The sequence below is a fragment of the Canis lupus genome, chromosome 1, assembly GCF_011100685.1.
Source record: "Canis lupus familiaris isolate Mischka breed German Shepherd chromosome 1, alternate assembly UU_Cfam_GSD_1.0, whole genome shotgun sequence".
Lineage (NCBI taxonomy): Eukaryota > Metazoa > Chordata > Mammalia > Carnivora > Canidae > Canis > Canis lupus.
Window position 1 is genome coordinate 102,323,639 of NC_049222.1, and position 8,212 is coordinate 102,331,850.

Here is an 8,212-nt window from a genome sequence, read left to right on the forward strand (position 1 = left end):
CAGTCACTTCTGGGAAAGGTAGTCTCCAGGCACTAAGGGGTCGCCAAGCCTCAAGGCCGGCTCTCGCGATACTTGGGCGTGGGGGGTGGAGGGAGCCAGGCGTGTTCAGGGGTGGTGGCAGGCAGTCTGGGGCCCCCGGACTGCGTAGGAGTCGGCTGGTCCCCCGGGAAGGTGTGCGTGTTCGCGTTTCTGGTGGCAGGAACATTGTCCGTTTATGCGGTTCGGTTCAGACCGTCTTGGGTATAATTGGTACCAGTCCACTCTGGTGTGTGACGGTCAGTGTCTGAAAATGTTTCTCGTTTATTAAATCATTGTTTCTGCGGAGCAGCCATTTTATCAGAATTTTCAGAGGAGGAAAAAGCCGGAATTTACCTGGTCACTAATTTTAAACGTTATCTATGTTGAAGTAAATGTAGGTTCGGAAGGAGAGAGCTTCTAGAATGAGCAAAATATATTTTTTTTAAATTTTGGAAAAAAAAAAGAAAAAAAAAATTAGGCAGCCCCGGTGGCTCAGCGGTTTAGCGCCGCCTTCAGCCCGGGGCATGATCCTGGAGACCCGGGAGCCAGTTCCGATGTCGGGCTCCCTGCGTGGAGCCTGCTTCTCCCTCTGCCTGTGTCTCTGCCTCTCTCTGTGTGTGCCTTTCATGAAAAAAGAAATAAAATATTTTTTAAATTTTTATTTATTTATTTATTTATTTATTTATTTATTTATTTATTCACGAGAGACACACAGAGAGTGGCAGAGGGGGTCTCCAGTGGCATCCCGGGTCTCCAGGATGGCACCCTGGGCCAAAGGCAGGCGCCAAACCGCTGCACCACCCAGGGATCCCTCAGATAACATATAAAGACAACAGCCAAAAAACTTCAAGCAACTTCTGAATTAATTTAGAAGATTTGGGGCAGCCCGGGTGGCTCAGCGATTTAGCGCTGCCTTCGTCCCAGGGCGTGATCCTGGAGACCCGGGATCGAGTCCTGCGTCGGGCTCCCTGCATGGAGCCTGCTTCTCCCTCCGCCTGTGTCTCTGCCTCTTTCTCTCTGTGTGTCTCATGAGTGAACAAATAAAATCTTAAAAAAAAAATTAGATTTGTCCTCATAATAACATAGGTGTAATGATTTAAAAACTATTTTGTATGCATCAATAAACATATTGATGGAAACTAGTGTTTTATTGTGACACAAGAGAGATATAAATAAAGGTGATGGAAGGTAAGGAAGAACCTGTGATGTTGGATTGATATAAACTCATGATTTAAAATTTGAGTGTCTTATCTAACTCAGGTGCTCAAGGTTAACATCAATATTGATAGTTCATACTCTTGATGATATATTATGAAAATGGCATTCAACCTCTGTGGTCTCACTCTCCAAAACACATACCCTAGTGTAATAAGAAAACATCAGACAAATACCAATTCAGGAACATTCTACATAAGATCTGACCAGAAAAAAAAAAAAAAAAAGACCTGACCAGAACTCCTCAAAACTGTAAAGGTTTTTAAAAACCAGGAAAGTCTGAGAAACCATTACAATGAAGAGAAGCCTAAGAGAGTGTGACTGCTAAAAATAATGTATCTTGAAAGAGATCCTGAAACAGACAAAGGGCATTACATTAAAAACTATGAAAAATGGGATGCCTGAGTGGCTCAGTGGTTGAGCACCTGCCTTTGGCTCAGGGCGTGATTCCGCAGTCCTGGGATGGAGTCCCACATCTGGCTCCTTGCATAGAGGCTGCTTCTCCCTCTGCCTGTGTTTCTGCCCCTCTCTGTGTGCCTCTCATGAATAAACAAAATCTAAAAACGAAGAAAACAACCTAGGAAAACTCCATATGAATAAAGTATGGAAATTAGTTAATAATAACATATCAATGTTGGTTCATTAATTGTAACACAAGCACTATACTAACATAAGATGTTAATAATAGGGGAAACTAGGTACAGGGTAATTGGGAACTCTGTACTATCTTTGCAGCTTTTCTGTAAAACAAAAACGTTTAAAATAAAACTTGAATTTCCTCATTAAAGTCTTAACTATTTCTTTTCAAAAAATGTGGTTTTGTATTTTCTGTTTCTATTTGGTGAATGATGCCTTGAAGTAATGAGCATAAACCTAGTGCCCAGACCTTGGTTTCTAAATACCGTTCTCTAAGAAAAGAAACCAAAGCTTCTTGAAGTATCTGATTCTAGGACTGGGGCAAGGAAAGCACATGATAACAAAACTAGATAATGTGTAGGAAACAAGTCTTTTCAGATATTGGACAAGTAGTACAAGACTTTGATCCCTGAGAGAAGAGAAATAAATGAGATCCTATAATTGCAATGGCTTTCTCTCTGAAGACATATTACATTCCACAAAGTAGAGAGGAGGAACCAAGACAGAGCACTGATTAGCTAAGTTGACACAAACCAATAGTTTCAGGAAACCAAAGTGACTATATTTATGGGACAGAGTGTGGAAGAGGAGTTGGTATTTCCATGAAACAAGACCTCAGTACCTGCGGGTGGAAGAAACTCTACCTCTGCCCTCTGAATTATGGAGGAGCCAATGTGGTGGAACCTTAGAGGAAAGCATCTTTGGAGACAGACATTTGCTTCACGACTCTTCATGGAAACAGAACCAAAGAATCTGGGCTGGGACCTGAAAGAGATAGGGTGTGAGGGTTCCCAGAGAAGAAGATCACTGGGCCCTTTCAGGCTTGTGGTAGGCCAGACATTTCCAAGAAATGACCATAGAGGATGAAATTAACATCAGGGCCTTTGGTCAGGCTTGTAGGGTGGATGGTTTGGTGGGCCTCTGGAGGCCGTTAGCATTAGGCAGGTGGATGACCTAACTGGGAACAAATTTGAAGGCATGAAGCCCCAGATCACCACATAGGACAGGTGCAATAGCCTGCCATTATGGCCAGACTGGGTTCAGATATCAGGTAGTTTATATAAACTGAGCTGCTTTCTCTGCTTGTCCTGACTTGTGGGGTCAAGACCTACATTTCCCATAAGCGGCTGTTGCTCCAGGCCAACCATCTCATTCTTTCCCTGAATGTCCACCTCAGGCCTAATCTGGGAACAAAATTAAGGAGGTGAAAGGGGGTGGAATTTTTTATTTTATTTATTTTAAAGACTTTATTTATTTATTAGAGATAGAACTAGCACAATGTGGAGAGGGAAAGGGAGAAGCAGGCTCCCTGCTGACCAGGGAGCTTGACTTGGGGCCTGGCCCCAGAACCCTGGGATCATGATCTGCCTGGAAGGCAGATATTTACCCAACTGTGCCACCCAGGTTCCCCAGGATTTTGTATATATTTTAAAGGTGGAAGTGTAGTAACAGGATTGGCTGATTTATTGGGTGAAATAGCTAGAGAAAGAGCAGTGGTGAAAGATCACACCAGGGAATTCTGAGATTAATAACTGGAAGAACAAAAAAATATATTAATTAGTTAAAATAACTGGAAGGGCAAATGTCATTAACCAAGATAGGAACAGCTGGAGAGGAGTACATCTTTGGAGATAAGATTGGGGATTTGGTTGGGAGTATGATAGTTTGAAGTGTCTATGAGACAAAGAGGTGCAAATATTGAGTACCATTTTAGGGGCAGTGTCTGGGCTAAAATATTAAGCTAGGAAATATTTTTATCATGTAGCTAGTTTATATTCTGTTATGTAGAGGCAAATCAATATTATTCATTCATCCTCTCTACTTTTTTTGCTCAAAAGTTGTTTTTCTACCCTAAATTATAAATGTATACCTTTATTTTTCTGTAGAATTTTATCTGGGTGTTAAAAAATGCATTTACTTCAATCTCTTTCCAATTTGTTATGCTGCAAAGTGTGATGAATCAATGTTATCTGTAATATTTCTATTTTGAAATTTTATTTATTTATTCATGAGAGACAGAGAGAGAGACAGAGAGAGAGAGAGGCAGAGACATAGGCAGAGGGAGAAGCAGGCACCATGCAAGGATCCTGATGTGGGACTTGATCCTGGGACTCCGGGATCACGCCCTGAGCCGAAGACAGACGCTCAACCACTGAGCCACCCAGGGATCCCTCTCTTCTAGTTTCTTGAGGTAGGAACTTAGAATAGTGACTTGAGACCTTTCCTGATTTCTAATGTAAGCAATTTAGTGCTATAAAGTTCTCTTAACACTGTTTTAAATGCATCAGACATATTTTGTTAAGTTATTGTAAAGGCAACTTACACTCTTCCTCTTGTATTTCTCCTTTACTACTCACACAGAACATCTCAGTATACTTCTGACACCAGATATGTCAGAGTTCCCCTCACACACACACATCAAGCAATTTTGCAACACTAGCTGAATGTCCTACAATTTAACTAAATTCTGATGCTATCTACCCAAAGATAGTATCAGATCCCACAGACTAAGGGCTCAGTCCCAACAGACTCCAGACTCCCCACTCCCCACCCATGCCAATCACAAGCCCCATGTAATATTGGGACACCTGGATGGCTCAAAGATTGAGCGTCTGCCTCTGGCTCAGGGCATGATCCTGGGTCCTGGGACTGAATCCTGCTCATGCTGTGATCCCAGGATCCAGGATTGAGTCCTGCATCACGATCCCTGCAAGGAGCCTGCTTCTCCCTCTGCCTATGTCTCTGCCTCTCTCTGTGTGTCTTTTTTTTTTTTTAAGATTTTATTTATTTATTCATGAAAGACACACAGAGAGAAGCAGAGACACAGGCAGAGGGAGAAACAGGCTTCATGCAGGGAGCCCAATGTGGGACTCGATCCCGGGACTCCAGGATCATGCCCTGGGCCAAAGGCAGGCGCTAAACCGCTGAGCCACCCAGCGATCCCCTCTCTGTGTGTCTCTTAGAATAAATAAATGAAATCTTTAAAAAATAATAAAATTAACATGGAAAAGCATAGGCTCAAAAATAGCTAAAATAATTTTGACAAAAAAGAATAAAGTGGGCGAAATTACCCAATATAAGTACTTACTCTATTGGTACAAGGCAATGTATAAATGGACATGTAATCGAGGCCATGAAGCATAGACAAAGGGATATAAACATCGGTCAGAGGAACAAAAGAGAATCTAGAAGTAAGCCCACATAAATACGCTCAACTAATTTTTTACTTTTTATTATTATTATTATTATTATTATTATTTTGAAAGAGAGTGTGTGCACAAGTGCAAATGGGGCAGGGGCAGAGGGAGAGCGAGAGAAAGAATCCTAAGCAGGCTCCATGTCCAGCATGGAGCCCATGCTGGGCCTGATCCCCACAACCCTGAGATCATGACCTGAATTGGAATCAAGAATGGGACATATAACTGACTGAGCCACCCAGACACCCCTCAGCCATTTTCTAACAATTGTATTGAGATATAATTCACACACCATGCAATTTTCCTATTCAAAGTGTACAATTTAACATTTTTTTAGTATATTCATAGGGTTGTGTAACTCACCACAGTCTAACTGTAAAATGCTTGTTGCCACAAAAAGAAATCCTGTATCCATTAGTGGTCATTCTTTATCTACTCCCTTCAGCCCTAACTAACCACTAAAATGCTTTATGTCTTTGTGAATTTGCTTATTCTGGTTATTTCACATAAATAGACTCATACAATACATGATCCTTTGTTACTGGCTCCTCTCACATAATGTTTTCAAGGTTCATCCATGTAGAATGTATACTGGCACTTCTTTATTCTTATCACTTATGGCTGAATAATATGGGCACTTGGGCTGTTTCCACTCTTTAGCTACTATGAATAATGTTGCTATGAACATTTGTCTACTAACTTTTGCATGTATGGATGTTTTCGTTTTTCTTAGGTATATACATAGGACTGAAATCGCTGGGATCATACGGTAACTCTATGTTTAACTTTTTGAGGAATTTCTAGAACATTTTCCAAAGTAGCTGCATCATTTTAACTTCCCACCAGCAATGTTATGAGGGTTAAATTTTTCACATCCTTGCCCATATTTGTTATCTAACTTTGATTTTAGCCATCCAAGTGAATGTGAAGTCGTATGCCAATGTGGTTTTGATATGTATTTCCCAAGGGCTATGAATGTTGAGCACTTTTTTTTTAATTTTTATTTATTTATGATAGTCACAGAGAGAGAGAAAGAGAGAGAGGCAGAGACACAGGCAGAGGGAGAAGCAGGCTCCATGCACCGGAAGCCCGACGTGGGATTCGATCCCAGGTCTCCAGGATCGTGCCCTGGGCCAAAGGCAGGCGCCAAACCGCTGCGCCACCCAGGGATCCCTGTTGAGCACTTTTTTATGTACTTATGGAGCATTTGTCTATCTTCTTTGGAGAAATGTTTATTCAATTCCTTTGCGGATTTTTAAACTGTTATTTGTGTTTGTGTTATCTGTAAGTGTTCTTTACATATTATGGATACAAATCCTTGTTAGATATCTGAACTAATTCTTTTCTTTTCTTTCTTTTCTTTTCAGACAGAGAGAAACCAGAGGAGGAGGGGCAGAGGGAGAGGGAGAGAGAATCTTAAGCAGGCTCCACGGCTAGTGTGGAGTCTCATGCGAGGCTCCATCTCACAATCCTGAGATCATAACCTCAGCTGAGATCAAGAGTTGGACACTTAAACGAATGAGCCACTCAGGTGCCCCTGAACTGATTTTTGACAAAGGTACAAAAGCAATTTAATGGAGGAAGGATAGACTTTCCAACAAATAGTGCTGGAGCCATTAGACATCCATAGCCAAAAAGGAAAAAAAAAAAAAAAAGACAGAGAGAACTTTAACCTCATGCTTCTTAAAAAATTAGATTTATTTATTTTTTTAAATTAGACTTAAATTTGCTCCAGTAATCACCAATGAAAAAATAAATATATTGCATCTTCATTGTGACAATTAAAGACAAAATAAGTAGGTCCTTCCATCTCTCAGTAGTCTATATTTATTTCTGCTTCTGAAGATTATGTGATTAGATTAGGACATTAAATTTAGTTGCTGGGGAGACATCTGTTGATTACCGTTTGAAATTAATGTATTTCTTATATCAAAATAAATTTGATTCACTTAGTGACTACTGTCAAGCTTTGTAGAGGGTTTTTTCCAACAGAAGAAACCTAAAAGATAATGGCTGGAATGAAAACTTACCACAAATTTTCCGGATAAAATATACCCTATCTCTGGGGCGCCTGGGTGGCTCAGTGATTGGGTGTCTGCCTTCAGCTCAGGTCCTGATTCGGGGGGTCCTGGGACCCAGTCCCACCTCCTGCTCCCTGCTTCTCCCTCTGTCTCTGCTTCTCTCTCTGTGTCTCTCATGAATAAATAAAATAAAATAAAACTTAAAAAAAAAGATACTCTATCTCTATACATTTGTGAAATGTGGAAAAGGCTGCAAAAACCTGGAAGTTTACTGATACGTCTTAACTTACATAAGGTTTGTCTCTACGGTCTGAAAAAGCAATGAGGAAGATATTCAGAATTTCAAAATTCAAACACAAAACCGACTTCATTTTCGTTGACTGTGTTCCTTCTACTTTTTTTTTTTTTTTTTTTAGCAGTAATTTTTTTTTTAATTTTTTATTTATTTATGATAGGCACACAGTGAGAGAGAGAGAGAGGCAGAGACACAGGCAGAGGGAGAAGCAGGCCCCATGCACCGGGAGCCTGACGTGGGATTCGATCCCGGGTCTCCAGGATCGCGCCCTGGGCCAAAGGCAGGCGCCAAACCGCTGCGCCACCCAGGGATCCCCTCCTTTTACTTTTTACACTGGAACGTTTTTCCAATATTGCTGTCTTAGTTCAACTGTAACAGCTTTGTTCCTCCTTTAAAAAACACAGAACTCAAGTATTTGGAGATATTGCTTCATCACCGCACAATTTTTATTACGTTGTATGATTTTCAAACCTATAGATGTACTGTTAATCATACTCTACTCATAGCCATATTGTTTATAGTCAACGTTTTATTACTATAATTGTTTCAAAGATCTTCTGAGACTGTAGTTGCGTTTTAAAAATTTCCTCAGTTTAAAAGTTCCCATCTCCTATGCTTTTTGTCATCGTGCCTCTGGCGAGACGAGTTGCATGGAAGCACATAAAGGCATAACCCAATTTCGGAAGGGTTGAAACATTATTAGGAGTTAATGAAATATTTCAAAGGTTGAAATACAGGAACAATAGGGTAGGTAGAACGGAAAGTATGACCCATAAACTGCTATTTTTCTTTATAACACGTATCATTTCCAGGTATATATCTTTTCTGTT